Raw genomic sequence first — 25,998 nt, 5'->3', positions numbered from 1 at the left:
AAACGCATATACACAAAGTGGAAACTGGATGCTGATGGATGAGATGAGAAATAGGGGAACTGAGGAAGGATAATGGGGGAAGAAATATGGACAGAGAGTCAGCGTGAAAGATGTGAAGGCACAGGGAAAAGTGAAAGGCAGAAATAAAATAATAAAATCAGTGCACTAAAAGTAAGAGCCTGATATACACCCACTGAGAGGCAGAAAGATGTGATCTGAGAGATGAGGAGAGAGTGGCATGAGAAGCATAGAGATGAAACAGAACAGTGGTGGGCAGAGAGACACAGAACAGTGACACAGCTGTGAGTGACAGAGGCTGGGGGATCAGAGTGGTGAGTACAGCAGACGGGGGGTGTCTGCTTTTGATGTGGGGAACGCAGATCAGACACATCATCAGCAGGGGTTACAGAAGACTACCGGCTGGGCGGGCTACAGTCCACCCCTGCCATGACAAGTGCAGATGATGCAAGGCTTCTGGGATGTTTGAATGCTGTCATTTTGAAAGTACAATGGTTCAATCTCACTGCTGCTGGCAGGTTCAGCAAAAGACACCATAGCTGAACAGAGACAGTGGATAACAACTTTGAAAAACAAGCTACTGCACTTTCATTTATGCAAATTAAACCAATTTGGTCTGCTGTGCTGTATATCACACAGCTAAAGGAGGTATAGTATCCAGGTCAATACATCTACTTATTTACAAAAAAAGGAGCCAACCGTGAAACCAAGTCCTCCACCATCTGTGTTGGCCAAAAGTAGAGTTTACTACAGAAGTTTACTCATCAAACAAGGGAAGCACGGAAATGTTATACACTGTAAAACAGATTCAAAATCATTCATATAGGACATTTCACATCTCTAATTTGGACTAATTGGACTGTGCTTTCCTGTCTGACGATAGCCTAGATCTCGCTACACTCAACAGTATGCATTAGATAACATTTTCCTCAGCGGGATGAAATCTGTCCAATAGCAGTGCAGCAGTTGAGGTCCTATAAGGCCACGCCAGTGCGCACGCTGGGCCTCTGAGCTTCTAGAAGTGTGAGTGTGCACGTGAGGAGCTATGGGAAGCTAGCGGAAGTCGGTGAGGTCCGAGCCCCCTATCCAACCCCTGACAGAGAGATAATTACGATAGATGGGAGCCCCGTGAGGAACACTGTTCCCAGCCTCCTCTTCTAAAATGGCAGCTAGGGTAACACCCAGCGGTCCCACACCTCATAAACTAAAATTAGGCTACAGCTACATCAGTCAGCCAGTGGTGGAAGGGTTGACTGGGGACATGCTCCAATGGACACGAGTGAACAACAGACAGAGAGCAGCATGTGTCATGGCTGTAACAATAATCACAAAACCAATAATAACAACGACAGGTATTAACTGAGGACTAAAACTTTAACAACAACTTAGCTGAACTGCAGGAAACTGAAAGAGGAAACATAATAAGATGTGTTCTGTTTGATCTTTCAACACATCATCATCTGATGTTTTTGCTGATACTGTTGTGAGGATTCACTGTCAGTCTTACTGCATTCATGTCAGACAAAAAGTATTTCAGTTTCCAGATTTTTATTTTCTTATTTCATGTCATCGTTTTATTTTCTAGCTGCCAGCTGAGGAAAAGAATGGTTTCCTTGTGTCATTATCAAGGTTGTCAGATTTAGAGGATATACTGTATCTACCTGTGTTGTGCGTGTGCCTTATATGGCTTTATATCTTGCGGGGCCCGTGGAACTGAGGGACGGCAGTTTTTGGTTTACCGGATGCTGAGCCCTCCTGCTGTTGCCATGACATTAAAGAGCAAGTGGAAGGTGCTCGTCTATTTAAGGAATGGTACGTGCAGATTAAATAATAGCAGTCTTTTGCTTATCAGACGTCTTTTCAGGTATCAGCTATCAGGGAAAAAAATATATCCCACCACAGATGTTGCTTAAGAGTTATGTAGATTGCCGCGCAGTTCTGAGAAAGGATTTCATTAAAACTAAGTAGAAACAGCTGGGCAAGTGTGTGTGTGCCCGTCAAGGTCAAGACACAGTTATGCGCTTCAAGTTGTAGTTATCACATTTTTTAAAAAGCAGATTTGAAAACCAGGTGCTTGGGAAACCCTCCCCCCCAGAAAGGCAGTGTTTGTCAGAAATATTACTGTAACAGGTGCAAAACATCAGCTTCTCAGCTTCACATGACTGGAAACCACCATCTGTTCTATAAGAACAAGGGAGGCTTAAGTAATTAAAAAGTAATCAATAACAAAAACAGCCTTAATTCAATTAATTTCTCATTTTCTGCACACATAGCGTACACACCCACTATTTAGACGACCTGATGATACAGACCTGTTTTAAGTATGTGAGATGAAAGTGAGTGAGAATGGTTGTCTGGTTCTCTGCAAAACACTGGTCATTTATCCAGGGTGTACCTTGTCGTTTACCCTATGATAGCTAGAATAAGCTCCAGACCAACCATGACCCTGAATTGGACGAGTGGATGGATGCTTGACACTTTCAAATTGAGAGCCAAACTGTTAATACAGGGGAAAAGTCTGTTGAAAGGGAATTTTCACAGTAAGAGCTGTGCATCACTTAAACCACAAGATCCAATGTGCACACTTGAATTATAATATGTTCAGTTGCCTAAGATTTTTGGAAGTTAGGAGTGTCAGGAGAATGAAATTTGTTTAAACTTAAACGAGAATGCAAACACTGTAACATATATTTCAATTTCTGCTTCCATTCCACACCCACGCTGTTCGCTTGGTGTCCTTGTGAAAGTCAAACACTGTAACACTGACGTCTGGCATGATAGTGGAATATGGTTTGTATTTTTCCAAAGCTTGGCCTATGTACAAATCTACATTTATAAATACAGTTCTATTATGGACTCGCTGTGGCATCCTGGTCTCTAATCTATACAGTAAATATCACAGAGTGATATCATGTCCCCTTATGTATTCATCCAGCATATTTATCTTGTCTTGCGGCTTTGAGACTGAAAATGATGGCATGCATGGATTTTTTCACAGTCTTGGAAGCATTTTGGATCTGGCAGTACACCCTAGTGTTACTTTGATTGGGAAAAAATAAACGCATACAGGAAGCCTACATAGAGAAGGCCACAAAAATCTAATGTAAATTCCATCATTAGAGGGTGAATGTGAGGGTCCGTGCAGACATCTGCAAGATTTGTTATCACCATGCAGACACCACACTGCAAGAACAGCTACTCCTCAATGGTGTCTGCAGCCATCGTGTGTGCATCTCACGCCGCCTCTCCTTTAACAATACCATCAATTTTCCTCTTTCACTATCAGGGTCATCACTGCCCTTGAGGCTGAACCCATCTTAGGACACACATATCTAACCACTCACCTGGACTGACTCACTGGAAAACAAATCCCCTGAGACTGAGAACAATTTTCTTCCTGCACATTTTGCTCAAATCCCAGTATTACCAAAAGCCAGAGTGAACCTTCATCAGTTTAATAGGACTGACAATCACTTCCAAAGACTATAACACAAAAAGCATCCTTGTAACAACACAATAGGCTTCACATTCTCAGGACAATATAATCAACTTGCTAATTCTTGTTAATGTTTTTTTAAGTACAGTAAAGCATACAGTATTGATTGCAATACTGCAATGATAATATGTAATTCAATAATATAATGAAAACGCATTACAGTCACTCAAACATTCACAACTCTGACACTTTTCCATCTATTTATTCTCTCTGTTAGCTCTGAGTCAACACAAACAGGGTTTTTTTAGCTCATCACACAGAGCACAATGCAAACACAGGAAGGGGCAGCAGTCAAATGTCACATGTTCTGATGATGCTTTTGTAGTCTTTGGAATATGAAGTCTTCACCAAATTATATATGTGTGTACAACATGTTGCAAACAAGTTAAAGTATTCTGTTGCTGAGGATGAAGAATACTGACAGCAATTCCTGTGCCTCATGTTCAAGGCTACCTTTACATGTTTCAATACAGCCGACGAGTTTGAGGTGTGCACAAACACTGAGGTCTGGCAAATTATTTTACAGCAGCCGGGTGTTTGGAGCTCATCATTTAGTAACAGTACCCACAGAGCCACTGTTCAGATTCAATTCCCAATAAGAAATGCATGCCTTTCCTTTCACTGCGTGAAAATCCCATTTCATTTTACCTTGAAGCATTTGCACCACATTTGCAGGATAACACACAAATGAATGCAGAAAAATACAAAAATATCATATTGCTGCTGTACTTGTACTAGAACAAGAAAATAGAGTGTACGCATATTAAATACATATAAAGAGTAAAAATTATATAAAAATAGAATAAAAGAGCAAGAAAAATGACTCTCAGCTAAATTGGCTTGATCATAACAAACAAACAAAAAAAACAAAACAAACATCTGCGTTATGGTGGCCGATCACCAACCAGAGCATAGAGAAAAAGAAGAGCATTATTCAAACACTGGGAACAAACTGCAACAGGCTGCTGCTATGAGGCATCTGTGTTAGAGATGAAGTCTGTAACGTTCACTCAATATCACAGCCAGGCAATATTCTGGTGGTGGTAGGTTTGTTTAATCGCATTACCATGAGGACCATCAGATTGATTCGCGCTCATGTTTGCTCAGAGTTTTCTGCACGCATCAGGCACGATGTGCTCACGCCGCGAGGAGCAGGGCAATATCATACAAGTGTGACTGTTTACACTGGATAGAAGCAGTCTTTTTATTCAATGAGAGCCCTGAAAGGAGCTTGTGGTTTTATTACACCAACAAGACCTCTTTTCTTTGAGCAAAAAGCTTGTAGGAGTGAAATGTTAATAAGCCTGTGTCCACTTTTACATTTCCTTAACAATCAGTGATACGGAGGGGGCAGTGTTTACTAAGGAACCATGCTACCACAAAAAAAGAGTGAGATGTGGTGTGCTTGTTCTAGCTTGTGTATAAAATGTGTAAGATCTCTGATTTCACAGGCTATCGCACCTTAGCGTGTCCAAGTGCAGCTCTGCACAAAGACTGGCATGCAGGGGGCAAGCTGAGCAAGGAGAATCAACGGCTGATGAAAGAGTGAGTAAAGGAGTGAATGGAAAACTGAATGGTGCAACCTGCCGCTAATCACAAGTGAAATTCCCTTTTTACTCATTTCAATTGATCCACATTTGGATTCCTCTTTGCTCAATGAGTGAGTGCTAACTGAGGCTTCTGCTGCCTCACCGCCTGCGTGCGTGACTTCATGTGTGTGTGCCTGTGTTTGACTAGGCTTGTTTGACTTTTTAAGTAAGTAGTGTCAATGTGTCTGTCGCCGCATGAGTGTTTAAGTTTGTTTTTTTTAAACCCACTTAGTCCTCTTAGCCTGAAGAATTGCTAACAGGAAAGTACTGTTTAAAAGACCCTTTAGAAGACACTGTTATCTCACAGGTTAACTCACTTTAGAGTATCCAGACTGTGTTGGATAAACTGTGCATTCAAAAGAAAAAAAAGCAAAAAAAAAAAAAGCTCTTCCTCCTTTCTTTAATAACATACAGAGAAATAACCAACAAATGGCCTCTCTTTAAGGCATTACAGGCTTCATACATACTTCATTAAACATAAGTGGATTGCACATTTTAAATAAACCACAGATGGATTTCTTGAAAATGAAGAGGTTTGTTTTCGTCCCCTGACTCATCATTAAAGTCGAGAACTGTTGCACGCTGCCACTAAATTACAGCCACAGATACAGGATGCTCTCGAATAAGATCTAGAACTGACACACGGCTACTGTGGTACAAGCAATCAGTGGACTGTGTTTGAGACCAAGGTAGCTCAGTGATAACAGTGTTATCACAATGAACTGTGGAGAAACTATACAGTGGCTTTCAGTGTGTGTACTAAAATACTGAGTGTAGTTCTCCTGTCAACCACAACCAGTTGCAGCAGGGGCTGGCCCCTCCTGAGTCGGATCTGGTGGAGACTTCTTTCTGTTAAAAGGGAGTTTTTCCTTCCCACTGTTGCAAAGTGTTTGATCATAGGGGGTTGTTTGGTCATTAGAGTTTTCTCTTCATTATTCTCTTGAGCTTACAATATAAACACTTTGAAGCAATTTTTGTTGTCATTTGGTACTATATAAATGAAACTAAACTGGATGTGATAGTGAAAACTGATGTCAATTTTAGGAAATTTAGACTGTGGTAATAACTAGTAACATAGACTTATTGTTACTAGTAACATACATTTATTGTTACTAGGCTGAGAAAAACATTGATGCCTCTGGTATATTTTCAATACATTCTGGTAGGGCTGTTCGATATAACGATATATATCGGGTGACAATATAAAAACATCTATCGTTTCATTTTACGCTATCGTTTGTTTCGTAGTGTGGCAAAATATAATGTTTACGGCAATATTTTTTCATCGTTTGATGGTCATTGTAGTGGTTATATTCATTTGTTAAAGTTCTCTCTTTCTCTTATATTTAATATGACCACGCTATGGATGGACAAGCGACTGTTTTTACGCGTTGCTGTTAGCAACCACGACGGTAAAACAATGGCGTTGCTCCGCCGTCTGCTTGTTTGTTTTGCATATTAACCTTTCACAATAAAGCTCAAGATCCTGTTGAGACTTTTCAAAATAAACTAAATCCCGTGAAAGAGTATGCAGTGTTTACTAGGGGTGCAACGATACACAAAATTCACAGTTCGGTTCGGTTCGATACTTTGGTGTCACGGTTTGATATTTTTCGATACAATTTGATCGAGAAATCACTCATCTTTGGAAAAGAGAGTTTATTACAGAGAAATGGCTCTATCCAAAATAAAAGCTATACTATACGCTTCTTCTGGGGTATACTCTCAGCAGCATATTAAACATATCAGGTCCCCATAAGGAGAATCATGTGCTAACGGCTGTCTAAATGACTCCTGTAAAGTTTGTAGCATGCGTGCTTGTTGTTTTTGTCTGCTTCCACTTGTCTTTGCACTAGGATGATGTCGGTGTAAATGTGCAGTCATATTCATTGTGTTCCCACTAGTGCTGTCAGCGTTAATCTGAAATTATGTTAACGCCACAACACGGCAAATCTCTGTTAACGAGCTACCGCGGATCCATGTGGATTGAGCATTGCGTGGCACATCTGACATACTGTTTTACTTTTGTCCATGACGCGTTTACCTTCAGGGTCATACGTCACATGAAAACCAAAATAGTTCCAAAGGCCAGATCTGAATGAGGGTGGGGGAGGTTCAATTTGCCATGTTGCAACGAGCTTAGCTTCTGTCTTGCTAGCTTGTGCTGCGCTCAGTGGATCTGCGCTCGACAGTGCAGCCTAGGCGGAGTAGTCGAACGCAGATCCACTGAGCTCTCAACACAGACAGCATCGTCAGAAGAAAAGTTGATCAAATAAATTAAAAATTTTGTATTGTTCAATACATATGCGTACCGAACCGAAAGCACTGTATACGAGTATCGTTGCACCCCTAGTGTTTACAGATTAGAAGCAAAAAAAGAGGCGTTAGGTGCTAAAAAATAAACCTTAGACTCAAACGTTAGAACAGGCTTTTCCCTGCAGCACGCTGTGTAATACGTATTCACACAGAAAACGGCGTCTGTTACAACTTATGTCTAAAAATGTATCGTTTCATGCATCGGCTAAAAGTCATAACTCCAGGTACAGGACGCCCAGCTGAAAACACTTCATGCAAGTCGAGCTGCCCGAGATTGACGGAATTTACAGAAAATTTTAATTTTTTGTGATTTATATCGTTATCGGGATGATAGAAGTCTTATATCGGGATATGAGATTTTGGTCATACAGCCCTACATTCTGGCATTCTATAATAAGTATAATATGCCCGTCATTATCATTTTAGTACTGTTCTGTGAGTTACACTTTGATTCCCACTCCTAGTTGTTTTTCTCTAAATCCAATGTGAGCCCAACCTTTCTAAAAAAAACAAAAACAAAAAAACCCCCCAAAAAAACAAAAACAAACAAACACAAACTGGTGGGGGCCACTGAGACTGCACACAAACGCGAGAATAAATGAACTCTCCAATGTCAAATTCCTGATATAGGGTTCTCTTGAGCAGTGCATATAAAAAACTGTAATCAACATTTGTTTCTCTGGGACTGTAGCTAAAGAAGTATTATACTGTTGAAGGGAAGAATGTATTTTCCACACCAAATGACCCTCTTCTACCCATCTTCTTTGCCTTTTATAGTTGAGGATCACCCTGCTCACTCATGCTTCTCAGTCCCTGGTTACATAATCAAACTTCAGCCTGTGATGGAAACTGGCTGTCTTTCAGTCACACACACTCACTACAACACCCAACTGTGGTGCTACAGAGCACATGCACACACACACAGACACACACACATAATAACCACCACACTTTCCCACAACAAATACAAGCAGTAGGATCTCCCTCACTTTCAATGAGTAACTTCACTTTCCAGCGTTGTTCCATACTCAAAGCAGACTGATAAAGTTCTATATATAGCCATCATATTAACTCTCTTCCAAACTGAGTTACATGAAAAATGAACACACATCCTACTAGACTTAGCATCCACCTCGTAAATGGCAGCCCAAAGCCTTTGCCAAAGTGTGGATATCAGTATGTTTATGTGTGTGTGACAAAAAGAGTGCTAGAGTCTGTTGACCTCAGGGCCCATGACTACCCTCATTGAAGGAACACTGAGGCCTCTCAAAGGGAAATAAAGACAAGCAGGAGGGAGGGAAGGAAGGAATTGAGAGAAGGGCGAGGGTTGTCCCCGGGGTTATCAAGAATCTTTATCGCAGACATTTAAAGTACTGTTTGTTTGTCTGTGTGTGCATGTATGTGTGTTTGTGTGTCAGGGAGTCCCCTGAATGTGGTGAGGTCAAGGGGCCTGGCTGACACATTAGCACACTTAATCAAACCTTAAGACTGACACACGTGTCACTGGTCAAAGATTCTCTTGCCATCTGAAGACAGAAATTTAATAAGGAAGTTAACAGAAGCAGACAAATTACAAAAGACTTTCACATTACTTTGACGATCCATATTTCGGTGATGTTTTCAAGAAGCTCTGCAAAGGAAAAGTGCTAAGGTGAAAATAGAGTCCAAAAATATAACTAGAAATCCTCACTCTGTCTTTGCAGAGTGATGAATATGTGAAGCTGAAGCCCCCAAATGGAATATGGAAAAGACCATCTTTCAAGAGGTGATGCTGAGGAGATGGTATCCGTGTCGGGTTAATAATAGAAATATGACCGGAACACTGGCATTAAAGAGAGAAGACTGCATTTAATTTTAAAAAGGCATTAATGTAGAAGCATAGACAAAATATTTAACATGTAATTAAAATGCCATAGTTCTAATGACTACCTTTCATGCAATGTGCTGCTGGAAGTAACACTCAGAATGCTTTTGTCTCAACACAAGCATTAGGTTCACATTAATATAGAGCAGTGTCAGCCACTAATTGAATTAGTTATCGCTGAGGAGGTACTTTTGGGGATGATATGCATATTCTAATACAACTAGAGGCATTTGGGGACACAATCAGAATCAAACTCACAGCTTAGTCTTATCTTGGCGTAAATGGATTGCTGTATCACTCTGAGGTGATGGAGGTAGGAGCCTGTTAATTTGGGGATGAATGTTAGGTAACTGGCCTTTGCAGAGTGAAAATACCATATTATTCCAAAAATGACTGTTACGTCACAAAGTCACTGCTCAACTGTGCTGCATGTGTGTGTCTGCGCATGCACGTGTGTGTGTGTGACGGTCTCGTTTAGACCGGATTAGGAGGTCAGAGGTTCGCTCTGCCCTGTTACACACAGAATGCAGAGGGCCCTTCAAGACCAGGTTTCCCCAAATATGGTCAGGATTACTGAGGATACACATGCGTAGATAATATTCTGGGTGAACTACTAGAAGTGCTTGAGTGGCATCTGAATTTTATTTGAAAAAGATTTCCTTGTGCTCAGATAAACTCAAGCATCTTGGATTCATGATAAACATTGAAACCAGTTTGTGGTGCTCCTGCAAAAACAACACCCTGCTGAGTTAGAGACCTTAACAGGATTAAAATGCTCCAAATTAAAGGATGCTCAAAAGAACAAATTTAATTTGGGAAGTGCCCTGTCACATCTGTTTGCCAAAGATGCACACCCTCCACCCACTGCCCTTACTCTGCTCCATCTTACAGGACAGAAAAATTAAGGATAACCAAGAGAGAACATGTGCAACGAAGAGAAGCTTTGAAGACTTGAGACGGCAAGAACTGGATAGAGAGGGGGGGGGGGGGGAGGGGGGGAGTGGGTTGCTCACAAATATGGGACTTCTCCTATTGCCCAAATATGTACCTATTAAAAGAGAATTTGTGCCCCGCTGAGCTGCCGAGGAGGCAGCCAGGAGAAAGGAGCAGTGGAAATAGAACATGTCCATATAGAGAGGGGAGCTGAGGAGAGAGGCAGCACGAAGGGGCAGGGGTTAAATGCTTCCCCAGAATTTGACCTTTCCACTGGCGTGAACTCAGTGAAAAAAAGCCCCCCCAAGTCCCTCCTGACTGACAGCCCAAGGGCCTACTGTGAGCATGATTGAGCAGAGACAGCTAAACTATTTCCCAAGAAAGCCCAGCTTCTAAATCAGCTCAATATGCAAGAATGATGTTTACAAATGTGTGAAAGCTCTAATGATGAGAGACTGAGACTTCTGCATGAACCTTGAAAACATGCAGCATTAGTCTTTCCCTGGCACTGACTGACAGGGGGAGAAAAAGAGAGAGAAAGACGTGAGACAGAAAAAGGAAAACCTGTCTCGACAAACAAACAGCCCACAGATGTTGCTCCTCTCTGACACGACTGGTCTCCCTAGCAACCCTGCTGGCCAGTAATAGCCTCTAGCTTGCCTGGCTGCAGCAGCGTCATGCAGACGCACACACAAATAGGCGCATTTCAGCCTCTGAATGGGATCCCAAAGGGTATTTTTAGAGACATGGGGACTCACTAGCCCACCCAACCCTTCCAGCCCCTGAGGCAATACCAGAGAACACACATCTCTAAACACAGACCATCTACCCCTATCATTAAAAGCCCCAGCCACACACATAAGCACAGTCATAAAAAACAGATCCACAGAGTCCCTCGATTCTAGTAAACAAGCCCTTTAACTGGTGATCGGAGATAACTGGGAATTACAAATTGAAGGCAACTTGTCCTGTCGACGCTTTCTTGGGTACATTGAAAAAGCTCTCCCTGAACTACCCGCTTTATATTACAATAAAAACTAATAATAAAATGTATTTTCATTTTCTGCAGAAATACACTGGAGCTTCTTCTAAACATTACCAGCCTGTTCACTGAGTGTTTTTCTTGAAAAATTCTTATAAGTGAGTGCTGGTATTCATACCAGTCACTTCCCACATTCAGATTCAACAGGTGGTGAATGCAAATTGGATTTTTACTGATTATTACAACAGAAAAAAAATGTTGCAACACCTGCCTCAGTGGGTGAAAGAAAATTACTCCTTGCTTGTCCTATACTTGCACCATCAGTGCATAACAAAGCTTAGTTTATTCTGCCACCCCAACTGAAGACATATTTTTAATTAAGATAAGATAAGATAACTCTTTATTATCATTGCACAGTCATACATAGTACAATAGTACAATGAAATTGGAAAACTGTCGGCACTACATATAACACAACACGACCCGATACGACACATTACAACGCAACACAAACAACACAACACAGTATAATAACTTAGTAATAAAAAAGAAGAATAAGTGTATTTGTATTGCACACTGTTATTATTGCACATTAATTGTTATTGCACCTTGTTATAAATATAAATATTATTATTGTTACTGTTTTTACCGTTGTTACCTCCCCCCCCAAAAAGTCCAGGGAGGTAGCCAGTCAGGTCAGCTATTTGCATTGATCAGGGCTATTGCCCTGTTGTAAAAGCTGTCCTTGAGTCTATTTGTTCGGGACCTCAGCAGCCTGAACCTCCTGCCAAACAGCAGCAGCTTAAACACCCGGTGTCCCGAGTGTGTACAGTCCCATAGGATGCTGTGTGCCCTCTTGAGATAGTGAGTGCTGTACAGGGAGGAAAGAGGATGTCCAATGATTTTTTGGGCCATATTGATGACCCTCTGGAGAGCTCTTCTGTGTGCTGTGGTGCAGCTGGAGAACCACACACAATGCAATATGTCAGCACACTTTCAATGGAGCAGCGGTAGAAGACGGTCAGCAGCTCCTTCTTCAGGTCCATTTTTCTGAGGATTCTCCGAAAGTGGAGACGCTGTTGGGCCTTCTTTAAAAACCGCAGAGGTGTTAGAGCTCCATTGGAGGTCTGTGTCTATGTGCACACCCAGAAACTTGAAACTGGAGACCCTCTCCACACACTCGCCATTGATGCTGACAGGCAGCAGCTCGGACTTCCTCCTTCTGAAGTCAACTACCCGTTCTTTTGTCTTGGTGGTATTGAGATCCAGGTTGTTATTTACACACCAATCTGACAGCCTCTGAACTTCAGCTCTGTACACTGTCTCATCTCCCCCAGAGATGAGCCCCACCACGGTGGTATCATCTGCAAACTTGATGACTGCGTTGTCTGGGTGGGTACTAACACCGTCATTATCTTTATTTAAAAGACTGTAATTATGTTTTCACCGTAATTAAACATATATCGATGTAATACACTCTAATCTATGCACTTATAATGACTTAAAGCTGTAAGGATAAGATTTCACCCTAAGTTTTAGGGGCATTGAGCAGCCACAGTGCAGCACCCACTCAAGCAACAGAAGGTATAACAATTAACCAGTTGATATTTTGTTAGCACAGCTGGTAACTTCACCTTGCAGGGAAATTGTTCAAATGGACACAAATAGTATAATTGAGTAAAATTGGTATTTGAAAAAAAATACTCTGTTTTATAATTAATTTTTAAAAATTATCTGAAAATGTGGAGCCATTTTCAATATACCCATCAACAAAGGCAAAAATAACTAGAAAAATTTGCATTTCCTGCGAAAATGCTGTGTGGATGCCTTAACGCTGAAGATGTCTGCTGAAAAAAGCTGAAAAAGTTGAAAAAACAAAAAACTCTTTCTCACAAAGAAGAGGTGGAGAGACTGACAATTGTGCTGAAATGAGCAGAAGAGGCTCAGAATTGTGCTGATAAGAGGTGGAAAGGCTGAAGACTTTGCAGAAAAGAGGTGAATCAGAAGAATTTCTGCTGAAAAGAGGTAAAGAAGCAAAAAGATGAGCTGAAAAGAGGTGTAGAAGCAGAAGTGCTTGCTGCAGATGGCTGTATGTGTAATGACACACTGGAGAGTGTCAAGAAAGCAGAGCGCATGCAAGCAGGGAACATGTGTAGCAACTGTCACAGGTAGGATTCGAACTTCTGCCACCGGGTCTCACGGCAGCTGCCCTACCCTCTGAGCCAAACGAGTTCTGGTCACAAGCAAAGATATGATGAGACGGAAAATGTGCACTGTGGAGCAGAAGCTCAAATTAGCAGAAAAGAGGTGAAGAGGAAGAACTTTGTTGTGAAATGAGGTAAAGAAACTGAAATCTGTGCTTAAAACAAGTGAAAAAGCTGAACTCTGAAATCCTGCTAAAACAGCACAAGAGGCTGATATTTTTCAGCTACTCATTGAGCCAAACTGGTTCTCACGTAACTGAAAAAAGGTGGAAAAGCTTCAAATTCTAATGAAAACAGCAGAAGAGGCAGAGATTTGTGCTGATAAGAGGTGAAAATGCTGAACCAATCAGAGGTACTGCTTCTGTCTGCTTCATCAGGCTGTGTACTTGTATGTATTTCTGCCATAGACTGTTAACAAGAATCTGAGGTCCATATTAGAAAAGCTGCTAAAATTATTAAACTTTGCAGAATTGTAATAAATTATCAATATGAATTACCGGTCTGTGATAGTGTATAAATTTGTAGTTAAAAAAAAACATGTGGGCCAAAGTGGAATCGAACCCATAACCTTTGGTCTGAAGAGCCGTGTCATTACCAATCGCGGCGCCTCTAAGGGGGCAGGGCGCCTCGAAAAAAAGGGTGATGAGGAGTCAGAATTAGATCGCGGTGAGATGCGAAAAACGCCGTTTTTTGGAGTTACAAAACGTTGTGTAACTCAAAAACTAGGTGGGATAGAAGCATAATTCTTGCACTGGGTGAATCAGCGGACTTTGGTGTACTTTGACTGCGATTTACATAGCTCTTTGTATATCCGTCGCGGAGATATGACGAGAGAAGAAACGGCTTCATTTTTGGAGTTTGAAAAATGAGAGGAGGACATATTTCCACCCCTCAAACATGTTTTTGTGTTGTTATAGCACAAATACTATAACAACGCAGAAATACTATGACTTAGTAGTAATACTATAACATAACAGTTCAATGTTCTTGCACAAATACCACAATATGGCAGAAACACTATGTTTTAGCACAAATACTGTGATTTGGTATAAATACTACGATTTGGCACACATACTATATTCCGCAGATACACTATAACATAACAGATATTCTACGACTTAGTAGTAATACTATAACATAACAGAATTATTAATTGGGCACAAATACCACGATTTGGCAAAAATACTATGATTGGGTACAAATACTATGATTTGGCAATAATACTGCATTTTAACACAACTACTGATATTTGATTGAAATACTATGATTTAGAAGAAATACTATTACTCCATACAAATACGATACTTTGGGACAAATACTATGTTTTGGTTCCAATACTATGATGTGCAACAAATACTATGATTTGGCACAAGTACTATGATTTAGTACAAATACTATGATTTGGCAGAAATACTATGCCTTAGTAGTAATACTATAACATAAGAGATATACTATGGTTTTGCAGACATACTATGTTTTTGCACAAATACCATGATTTGGCACAAATGCTATGATTTAGCAGAAATACTATGATTGGGTACAAATACTATGATTTGGCAATAATACTGCGTTTTAACAACAACTACTGAGATTTGATTGAAATACTATGATTTAGAAAAAATACTATGACTCCATACAAATACGATGCTTTGGCACAAATACTATGATTTGGCACAAGTACTATCATTTAGTACAAATACTATGATTGGGCAGAAGTACTATGTTTCAGTACAAATACTATGATTTAGCAGAAATACTATGTTTTAACATAAATACTATCTTTTGGCAGAAATTCCTGCTAAAAAGGACTATTTCTGCTTTTTAGCAGAAATACTGTAATTTGGCATAAATACTATAATTTGGGATAAATACTATGATTTGGCACATATAATATATTCAGCACATATATTATAAAATAACAGAAATATTATGATTTGGCCTCAAAACCATAATTTTGCACAAATACCATGATTTTTGCAAAAATACTATGAATTAGCAGAAATACTATGATTTAGCAGAAGTACTAAGATGTAGTAGAAGTACTTTGCTTTAGCAGAAATACTATGATTGAGGAGTAATACTTAAACATAGGAGAAATACTGATACACAGACACACATACATAGACAGTAAAGGGAACAGGAGCTGTGGAGAGTCTGGGCTTGGTATATGTAGGTCAGTTAAATTAGCTGCACCTGCTGTAGTCAGCCCTTACACACACAGACACAGAGAGAGGTGTGAGTTTTCTTCAGTGTATTTCTGACATTCAGGATTCCCCTCGAACAAATGGCCATAATTTCCTAACCGTAGAGGCTAGAACGGTCATTCAGACATCGTTTTGTTCAGAAGAGATGGGGGAATCTTCAGGTCTTCATAATTCAGAGATAAAATATAAATTATTAAAGATATATGACTTGTAATACATTGTAACTGAGTAGAGGCGAAGCAAAAACTGCCTTGACTTGCTCTCAAACAACCTTTGGTTACTCTAAATCTATATGGAGCATCAAAATCATTCTTTCACCGTAAGAAACAGCAGGCTTTGGTGAACAGTCATGGAAATTTTCAGGGCTCTGTGGAAATCCATCAAAAAGATATGATGAGAGAAAAAAGTGCCTCATTTCCAGAGTTTGAAATCTGATGAAATCTGAGCGAGGGACAAATTTCCTTCCCTCAAACAAGTCTAACTCATCTCAGAACGGTAATAGGTGAGAAAATAATTCTTGAATTGTGAGCATCAGGAGTGTCTGAAGATATATCGGGACAAGCCTTATGTCTTAACTTTGCTTCGTTAAGGAGATATGACGATTCGAATATGCCTCTCATTACAGAAATCAAGCGGTGATTTTGAACAAGCTCTCCATTGACTTTCTATGGAGAGTTTTGCGACTTTGTGTTGGTCTGAGGAGATTTGCCAAAATTCTATAAACCCCACAACAATGATAGTGACATTTTCGGAAACCCAGCAAAAATACCTACGTTTTGATGTATAATTTGTGGAAGTTGAGTGAAGATTGAGCAAGTAGCAAGAAGTTGTTCGGACATGAAGAGAAGACTGCAAAACCTTCAGTGGCAGACTGGAAGCCAAGTGCATAGCAACCATAACAACGCATGTATTTTGTGAAAAATCACAATTTTGCAACTGAAAACTTTAAGAGGCATAAAGGTAAAACGGTAAAAGATTTGAAAAAGCTGAATCATACCTGAATAGCCCAATAATTTGAGAACATTTTAAAGTTTGAATGGTTGTTCTACGTGAAAATATGAGGAAGTAGTTAAGTTTCAGAAACAAGCAAATTTTAGCAGAATTGCAGAAGTTTCCCATTCATTTCAATGGGACAAATTAAGCTTAATGTTTTAAAAAGTATAATAGTGAAAAATACCAAAAGACATAGCAGGAATTAGCAGAAATAGCAGAATATTTTAAAATTTGAACGGTGAAAATCGGCTGAAAATTGTGGAAGTAGTTAAGTGCCAAAAAGTGTACGGAAGTCCCAAGAGGAACTCAATAGTGTGGATGCTTAAAGCATCCACACAATAAAGGATAAAGAATAAAGAGAAACAGGATCTCAATAGTGTGGATGCCTTGAGGGCATCCACACAATAATAATTCAGATAAACTAAACTTGTCCTTTTTTATGTTAGTCAAAGATGTATAATTTTTAAACTATGTGGAAGTCAACATTGTAACTCTGGAGTTTCTTTTTTTAAGTGGGTCTGGGGCATGGTAGTACAAGTAATGGTCAGTGGTTCAACCCTGAGCTGAAATGTTCTTAGGCAAGATACTGAACTCCAGATACCCCCTGATGCATTCAGTGGGTTTTCATTTGTGCAAAACAAAAAAAACAAAAAAAAGTGTCTGTGGGTGCAGTGTTAGATGTGCTTGGGGTGTTAGGTGAGAGCAAAAAATAGTATTGTTAGATTATTTATACAGGTTGGCCAATACAATAAATAGCAGTTAGTCAATGGAGCAAAACGGTTCTAGGTCTAAACTTGTCCAAAGACACGTTTGTCAGGTTAACTGGTGATTCTAAAGTGACTGCTGGTGTATGGTAACAGTAAATTACTGTCTCACTGTGTTAGCCTGTGAAAAATATTGATGACAGGATCTGACAGCGTGAGAGAGATGAGCTAACGGTAAAGGAGCTAAATGAAATTCATCAAACGACTATAAATGATCACAGGATGAATGTTAAACATCCGAGTCCGAGTTTTACTTGAAACAAAGAAGCTCTGAAGATGTTTTAAGTTATAAATTTCACTCACTTCTAGTCAAAAGGATTAAAAAGAGTAAAACCTCTGAAATGTATCCAGTGGTTGAAATGATGTTTTCCTGGATGGAAATGATGGTAAACTGAAAATTTCGAAAGTTGGATTTCTCACAATAATGCCTAGACAAAGACAAAAAAAGCAAATGTTGGTGTTTTTATCCACTTTTGAAAGATTGTTTCAGTTTGCTGCTGCACTGTGTTGTTTTTTCTTTGGTGTACACGCCAAATACAAAAGTACCAAGTGTATGTCTCTTTGATCTGTGACACTTTAAAATCTGTTAAACTTTTTAGCAGAACTGTGTGAAATATCACTTAATAACTTGATGTTTTTCCCTATTCCGGCACATAATTTCCTCACATTTCATTGACTGAGTCATTATTCACACAGATTTCTGGCTCAGTTAACTCACAACATTAAGTCTTGTCTGTTAGGCTAATCCTGCACTGTCTAACACACTTTGCTGAATTGAAAAGACAAATGACTACTAACTGTACTCAACATAAGTATGTATACTGTATACCTACCATGCTGTCATGTGCCATAAATATGTACATTCTTTACAGAAATGATGCTCTGTTTTGCAAAGGTTAAACCAATTTGTAGTTCAAGCTAGCAAGGGAGCTGATGATTACATAAAGGAATGAAAAACACTGAAAGCCTCTGTATTGTATATGTGGGAGGTGAATCTGAGAGTACTTACCAGGTGACAGACAGGGAGACAGAAAACTGAGGGGAGGGGAAACACTGGAAGATAGCAGTGGACCACTCTAGAAAGAGAGGGGGAAAAGCAAACGGGAGGGGGAGAGAAAAGAAATTTAGTCCAATTTGCAGATACGTGCTAACTTCATTATTCAGCTTCCTCTCATACACTTATAGTCATATTACAGATGATTGTGATGCCTTTAGGAAAGACACTGACAAAAGACAAAAAAAAAAAAAGATGTACACGAGCATGTTCCTGTTCACACATACACAACGCACACACTGGGGTGTAATCACCAGCTCCCCAGTAATGTTCCTCATCCTATTTGGCAAGTGCAGAATTTTAATCATTCCTCTGGCTTCTGCTAAATAAACTTTTAATGGAAGGCGCTTCCCGTAAGAAAGGCTGCCTCTGTCAGAGAGATTGGTGGAAATGAGCTGGCAAATTAGACAAACGGCACCACCTCCACATCTGCTCTGCAGCAGCTTCTGAGAGGCAGGTATGTCAGTGAAAATAAAACAGAGTCTGCTAAAAGCTTAAAACGTAAATGTAAAACACAGATTGGGTCAAAAGGTGCAGACAGAGAGGCAACGCGGATGAGTGAAACAAGAACCAAACTATAGATGGAAAGGAGAAGATAATCCCCCTTTTTGGCAAGGCATCTGGTACCTCAGGCCTGAAGACAAGAAAAATTCCTCATCATTTCCTGTACTTAGGAGTGACCGTGATTCTGCTTGTGTCTCTCACATCACCATCACATTGCTAGAACAGGAACAGGCCAGTAATGGTTTCTTTATACAATCACTTTGCAAGATAAACTTTGCCAGATAAGTGTAGACAGCAGAAGCTAGATTTCAACAAGTAAAGTGAGGGAAAGTTGCTGCTCTTAAGGTTGTATTTCCATCTGGGATTATGATTGCTTGTTAATGTGGAGATTTTTGAAAGCCCAATAAGAAATATATTTTGTGACAGGTTCCTCTCCTGAGTTCCAGCTTTAAACATACTGCAGTTGTTGTCCAAATTAATTAGAGAAACTAACACAATGTCAATATATGGACTGTTTTTATATTTGGATACAGGTCCTTTGCAGTCAATGACTGCCTGAAGTCTAGAACCAGTAGACATGTCAAAATGCTGCATTTCCTCCTTTAAGATTATGAGGCTTTACGGCAGCCACCCTCAGTTGCTGCTTGTCTGCTTTCAGTTTGCATACAATAACTGAAAAGATGCTGAGCCAAGACGAGGTGACTGGCATGGCCACTGAAGAATATTTTATTTATTTAAACTCTTGAGCAGTATGCTTTGGGTCATTATCTATCTATCTGTGAAGCGCTGTCTGATTAATTTTGCAGCATTTGGCTGAATCTGAGGAGAGAGTGTAGCAAGTGTAGTACAATCCATCCTGGTGCTTCACATCATCAATAAACACTAGTGACTTAATGCCACTGGCAGTTATACATATCCATGCCAGTTAATCTTGGTTTCATCTGTCCAAACCGTGCCGTATAATCCGACCTTCCTGTTTTCAAGTATAACCAGTGGTTTGAACCTTATGAACCTGCTGTATTTACATTGTACATGCTTTGTATTTACATAAAAGTATCTCTTGATTGTAGACTTTGACAGGGATACGCCTACATCCTTGAAAGTGTTGACTTGGTTAGATGTTGTAAAGTTGTTTCTCTCAACAATGAAACTGTCGTCACACACTCGAGTTGTCTTCTGTGGTTTTTCAGGTCTTTTGGTGCTGCTGAGCTGCTCGGTGCGTTCATTCTTTTTGCACCACACCTAATGTTTTTGCGACTTCTCCCATAGGTTTGCTTGTTTGGTTTGCACTGACGTCTCTCAGCACCCTGTTTTTAACATTATAGTAAAAAACTATAACTTCAGATATTATGCCCGCATCATTTGTCATGAAATAATGAGGGAACAGGCTTGACTTGGCCACGAAACTGCTCGTCAATCCAACTTCTGATTAATTCCTAACTTGTTAATTAAAAATGTTTTTAAACAAAAACAAACAAAAAAAAAATGACCAAAAAAAATAACATTAAAGCTGAAATGCTGCACTTGAGTCAAGTACTTGGAAGTACAAGTGCAAAAATTGTGTTTTGTGCAACTAATTATTGACCTCACTCTACATATATACAACATTTTTACTACCAAAAAAAATCACCTCCAAAAAATCCCAGCATCAGTTGGGCCTTGCAAAAAAGCAGGCCCATGTAATGAAGTTAATACAGAGCTTGGTATTGATCTGGCACCATCTATTTTGAGTCATCTGCCTCCGATCCCTCTCTCCCCCTCTTCATGTAGATAAGCTGCAACTGTGGGAGAGGCCTATGTAGATCAAATATTCCACATGTCAAGTGGACTCACTGGACAAGAGCTGTTCACAGGCCTCTTCAGCCAGGGTAGAGCATCAGCAGATACACTGTGTATCAAAAAAGCCATGACACATGTACAGACACCAATATTCATGTTCTGCTAAGTAATTTAGTAAGAGCCCTATAAAGAGAACAGGTTAACAATACTTGGGTCCTGCTTTTTCACCAGGCCTCTTTTATCCATCGACGTAAGAATGAATCGACATAGGAAACCTGTAAAATACTACTGCTGCTGTTACTAGGGATAATAATAAGTAGAAGAAAATAAGTGATGATGCTGCTAAGTGGACACAGATATTTTACACTTTAGCAGACAAAGCTAACAAACTGGAACTCAATTGTGCTACCATGGAAACTCCAACCAGCAGCACAGCTAAAAGAGTTCAGTCATGAATACACAATATCAAACAAAAAAAAAAATAGATGTTTCTTGCTACATCTCTTCTTTCTGTGCATCTGTGCGGACACACACATGCACACACGAGTATATTTTTAGTAGGTGCTATTCTAAGTAACATCCAGCCATGCGGTAATCATTCCTTTGATTAAAGCAACAGGTAAGAAGCTGCTAATCTCTCCCCTGCCTGTCACAGGATTTAATTGGTATAAACAGTAACAGCTGTGCCGACCATCACTCAACAAATGACGGCTTTACAGGGGAAGCACACAGGGGTGCTGATTAAAACAACAACACTGCCAACCGCACACACTCCCGCAGGTATCACAGGATGGGATCTGGCCGGGGAAATGACATTATCCGTGTTACCTGAAATAGCCTAATCTGAAAATAATACGCCATTATCTACACATACAAGCTTACACCAAAATGCCTCACATAAACTGGTCTGGAGGTGAAGAGAATGACAGTTCAAGTACTAACGACATATGTCCCCGCCTCAGGAAATCGACCCAACCCAAAGGCTGACGCGCAGCTCTCTGTGGGACACGCTGTTGACGGCTTTGCTGCCATGAGCAGCACCTGTCAGGGCACTGAGATGATAATTCTCATTTGGCCCCCGATTGCAACTATGTTGAGAGTGACTCTGAAGGGACATTAAATAACATCAGCTCTCAAAACGACCAAAGGAGGACTCCGAGAAATCCCTCCCCCCGTGTTTGTGTGCAGCTGTGTCATGCAGGATAGTTTGTTTTCTCAGAGGACTAAAGTAGGAAAACCAGACTGAAGACTGGGGGATAGAAAGCTTGACAAACATTAACACTAAAGTTACACTTCACCTTTCATACATCACCATTTCATTATAATAGCTCACACCAGTCTACTGTCTGTAATGCAGTTTGGAAGGTGCCATCAGGAGCTAGTTGGCTGATATCTCCTACATTTACAAATTTATGCATTTCACAGAAATTTTTTGCAAACAAATCAAAGCATAAAAATTACATTTTTCAGTTTTATGGGGATTATGTCTTTATGTCAATGTAAGGTTTCCAGTTGAGGCTCCTGGAAGTTACTAAATCCCCCGTTTCCAGTTTCTGAAAATAACATGACTTAATGTTACAGACATGAGTCTGCTAGGACTAGAAACTTGTCACCATGGCATTAAGACTTTTGTTGTGTCTAGAATCCCATTTCTCTGGACTTAGACTTTCTATGATGTGCATAAATTTAGCTACATGAAGTACACTAAAAGTATCTAGATGGTGTATTCATAACTATCAAGATGTAGAGTGTGAAATAAACTAAAATACCAACAAACTCCAATGGCTTTATTCTCATGGCACGGTGAGCATGTTTTGGTATGCAGGCCTTCATCTATCAACACACCGAATCTTTTCTATTGGTGTTCCACTAATTGGGGCCTTCCAAATATGGTGTTCATCCAAACCTAGGGTGAAAGTGGAAAATTCCAACAGTAAAATTCCACCAACAGGAGGAGTCTTCAATAACCTGGACACATCCAGAAGCCCAAAAAGATACCAATAAACATTCATCAAATTCAATCCAAATCATACAAAAAAAAAAGACCACACAGCTGCACTGACCACAAATAACATAAATGCATCAATAAAGTTTATAACAAAGAAGTAAAGTTATTTTTTTAAGCCAGGATATTTACTAGCCTGTTTTTATAAATCCAATAAAGTGTTTTTTTTAAGAACTCCTTTGTCTATTACTTCTTGTATTGTATGTTGAAGGGTTACTGTTATGAAAGTCCAGGTAGTGAATAGCCACAGGCTAGTTAAATGTTACCGCTGCATGTCACTGCTGCTAGCAGACAAAACAAAACTACCCGTTGAAAGTAACACTCTACCCAAAGAAGTACCTGTTCTACGAATGGAAGTATTCAAATTAAGTAATAATGTTTGTGTCTTATCTTTGGTGGTGACTCTAAACCCCAGAACATAGCTTTTTTCACCTTTTACATGCTCTGCAGCTGCTGAAGGAGTCCACAACAACTTTTAAGTAGGACCTTTATGTATGCAGTACCTATTAAGAATCAGTTTCACTAACTGTGGTTAATTAGCAACATTAGTAACGTTTATGAAAGACGAACATTTAAAAATCAAGATCCGAAATCATGAACCTCTGAACGATTCAGACATGTGGAGCTCTTCTGATTGTTTCTTGCCACAGCAACAAAAACAAAGGGAAAAAACAAACCAAAACACTTCTATATGTTCGTAAACTGTATCCACAATCACTCAATACAAATATTTTGAGTAACATACTTCTATACTGCAAGGAATAGTGATAGTAAAGTTGTGCAGTATACCATTCAGCACCATTTTCATTAACTGCATAAACACCAGCCTAATTTTTTATATGACTAAAATGTACAAATTACAATTATTTAGTGACAAACCTGAAAACATGAGGAAAAATGAAAGAAATGCATCTCTCTGGATACCTCACGTCTTCTTCGATTCAACACCAAGTCACACACATCGAAACACATCAGCAAATATTGACCTTTTTACTTACTTAGCATAATTTAAAAAGAAAATTGAGAGTAAACAACAGTTGTATAACAATGACTCTGTAAGAACTGGTGTTGTTTAACCGGCTTTAAAATCTCAAAACTCCAACACAACTTAATTCGAAGCAACCAAAATGCTGCATCCACTTTAGTGATAGTGCCGGATGACCTCTTCGATGAATGTCCACTCTCTGCAACCTTCGAAAACGGGGACATGGACTAGTATTGTAGCGTGGAAGCGGTTAAAATATAAAGACTTGAATTCAATACTATCACCATTCATTGGAACTTACGTTCGGTTTCTGCTAACACTGCAGTATAAACAAAATGAGTCATGCCAGGAGCGGTGCTAGAAGCTCTCTCAACTATTTATGAGGTTTTTTTGTTTTTCATCCTTTTTTTTTTCTCCCAATAGATTCATGTACTACAATCCATCAGAAAGACCCACGCAGGCATGAATGGAATAAATAACCTGAAACATCACTCTCTTTACTGTCTTCACAGTAGAACGTGGGTGAAATTGAAATAGGAGGTAAAGACAAAGAGGGCGGCATCCTGAGAGCGGTAGAGAACAATGGAGGAAGGGAGAAAGGCAAGCAGACAAAGACAAAGCTGCACAGGCACCAAACCATTTCACATACACTTTGACTTTTCAATTTTATTTTTTCTGTGTGATGCTGTCAGAAGCCAGCTCCCTGAGGGCCAAAGAGTGAGAGGCAGCCAAAGAGAGTAAAATCCTGGCAGAGAGAGAGAAGGTGAGCGGGAGGATTTTTCTGCTTAGTGAGTCAGAGAATATCGCTCGCTTTGCCTTGGAGAATGATGGACGACTGTCTTTAACAAGGAAAAAATTAGGTCTTGGTCTCTCTGCGCACATCAGACACAAACGGAGAGCACTTCTCCCCTTCCGCCATTGTGCAGGCTAATTAGTAGATTTTATTAGCATGGACCAATGGTAGGAAACCATTCAACCTCAGCTAATAGCTCATAGCTATTACACAGCATAATTTGTGCTGCTATGACATGAAAAACTGTAGGGATTAAGTTTCAGACCAGGAATCTATAACACTGCAGTCATCCATCTGCCCAATGTTATATAATACAGGTTCATTATAAAAATAAAAATAAATCATTCAAAAATGAAAACAATGTCTCTCCACATGAGTGTTTTTGACATTTTCAAAGAAATCTCTGTTCACCATAAAATGCATGTCCTTCACATGCAGAGGTTATGCTCATGCAGGTGTAAGAAGGCAGCCGAGGACTGGCTGATTAGCTGTAGAGCCACATGATAGAGACAAGTGAATGTCGAGGTTATGCCCAGGTTATTCTATAAAATCATCTCAACAATATAAATTGAGTTTTTGAAGGAGTTTAAAAAGACAAAATGGTTACAGAAGTAAAAAAACAAAAACATTTATGCATTTATTAACAAAGCTTAGGCAATTTTAATCCAAAGACTCTCCTGAATACATAAAAAACATCCAGTCTTGGTGTGCCACCTATGTAATTTTAAATTTTTTACTTTTTTCATCTGTTCAACATAATGGTGCAAAGGACTGGGTGGTTCCTTTGTTCTTATTTTCAAAGTTGTGCCGCTACACTGCTCTCACCAAAGCTGCGTACTTAGTTGGACTTAGTTGCTAAGATATGGTGGATGCTTAGGTCATTAAAATCAGCATAGCTGAGAGTCTCTAGAGTGGCAGCTGATTATTGCTCCTCTGCAAATACAAGTCTGTGTACTCCTGCAGACACACATGCATACAAAGCAGCAATTCACACATAACGTTTGGCAACTGGTATTTGAAAAAGGCTGTACTGTTAGAAGAGATTGGTGAGAGGCAAAAACGACAAGAAAGAGAACGTGGTTCTCTCTGATGTTGCAGGTTGTGATTATCATGTTTTTGCTCACAGCTTTAAAAATAATTTCAACATTTTTTTAAACTTTGACCCCATTTTCACCTGTAGGCACTAAAAGCAGCAAACACCTGCGTGAAAGAAAAGGTTCTTGTTTTTCCATGACCCTAAAGCAAGGCAGACCAGAGTCATTTTATCCAAACATGCACTTACACTTTGCTTTTTCAGCCAGCATTGCTGTGACTCACAGCCGACACTCTTCCACAGCTTGAGACGCCATCTAATGCTTCAAGTCAAGCCAAACATAACAATATGAAACATGTGCTGCTAATGGTGTGTGAAAAGCTAATGATTTGAGTCTGCCACATGTATTGGTCCCGTTCTCATTTTCAGGTCAAACATGGCTGAATTCAGCAAAGATGCTGCCACTTTTACTTTTTTACAAT

General features: G+C 39.7%; 1 protein-coding gene across 4 annotated transcripts in view; it reads right to left on the bottom strand.

Moving 5' to 3' along the window:
- Positions 1-25,998, bottom strand: part of plcb4b (phospholipase C, beta 4b) — a 74,609-nt gene that overhangs the window by 34,582 nt on the left and 14,029 nt on the right. For 3 of the 4 annotated variants that reach the window (XM_026143391.2, XM_026143387.2, XM_026143389.2), the window contains one exon: positions 18,373-18,439. The exons of the other annotated variant lie outside the window; for it this stretch is intronic. The gene's annotated coding sequence lies outside the window, so the exon portion shown is untranslated. The remainder of the gene's footprint in view (positions 1-18,372; positions 18,440-25,998) is intronic. 4 annotated transcript variants of the gene reach the window in all.

This window comes from Astatotilapia calliptera, chromosome 15 (genome assembly GCF_964374335.1).
Source record: "Astatotilapia calliptera chromosome 15, fAstCal68.1, whole genome shotgun sequence".
Classification (NCBI taxonomy): domain Eukaryota; kingdom Metazoa; phylum Chordata; class Actinopteri; order Cichliformes; family Cichlidae; genus Astatotilapia; species Astatotilapia calliptera.
Note: the sequence above shows the minus strand (reverse complement) of the source record. Positions and strands in the feature narration are given on the sequence as shown.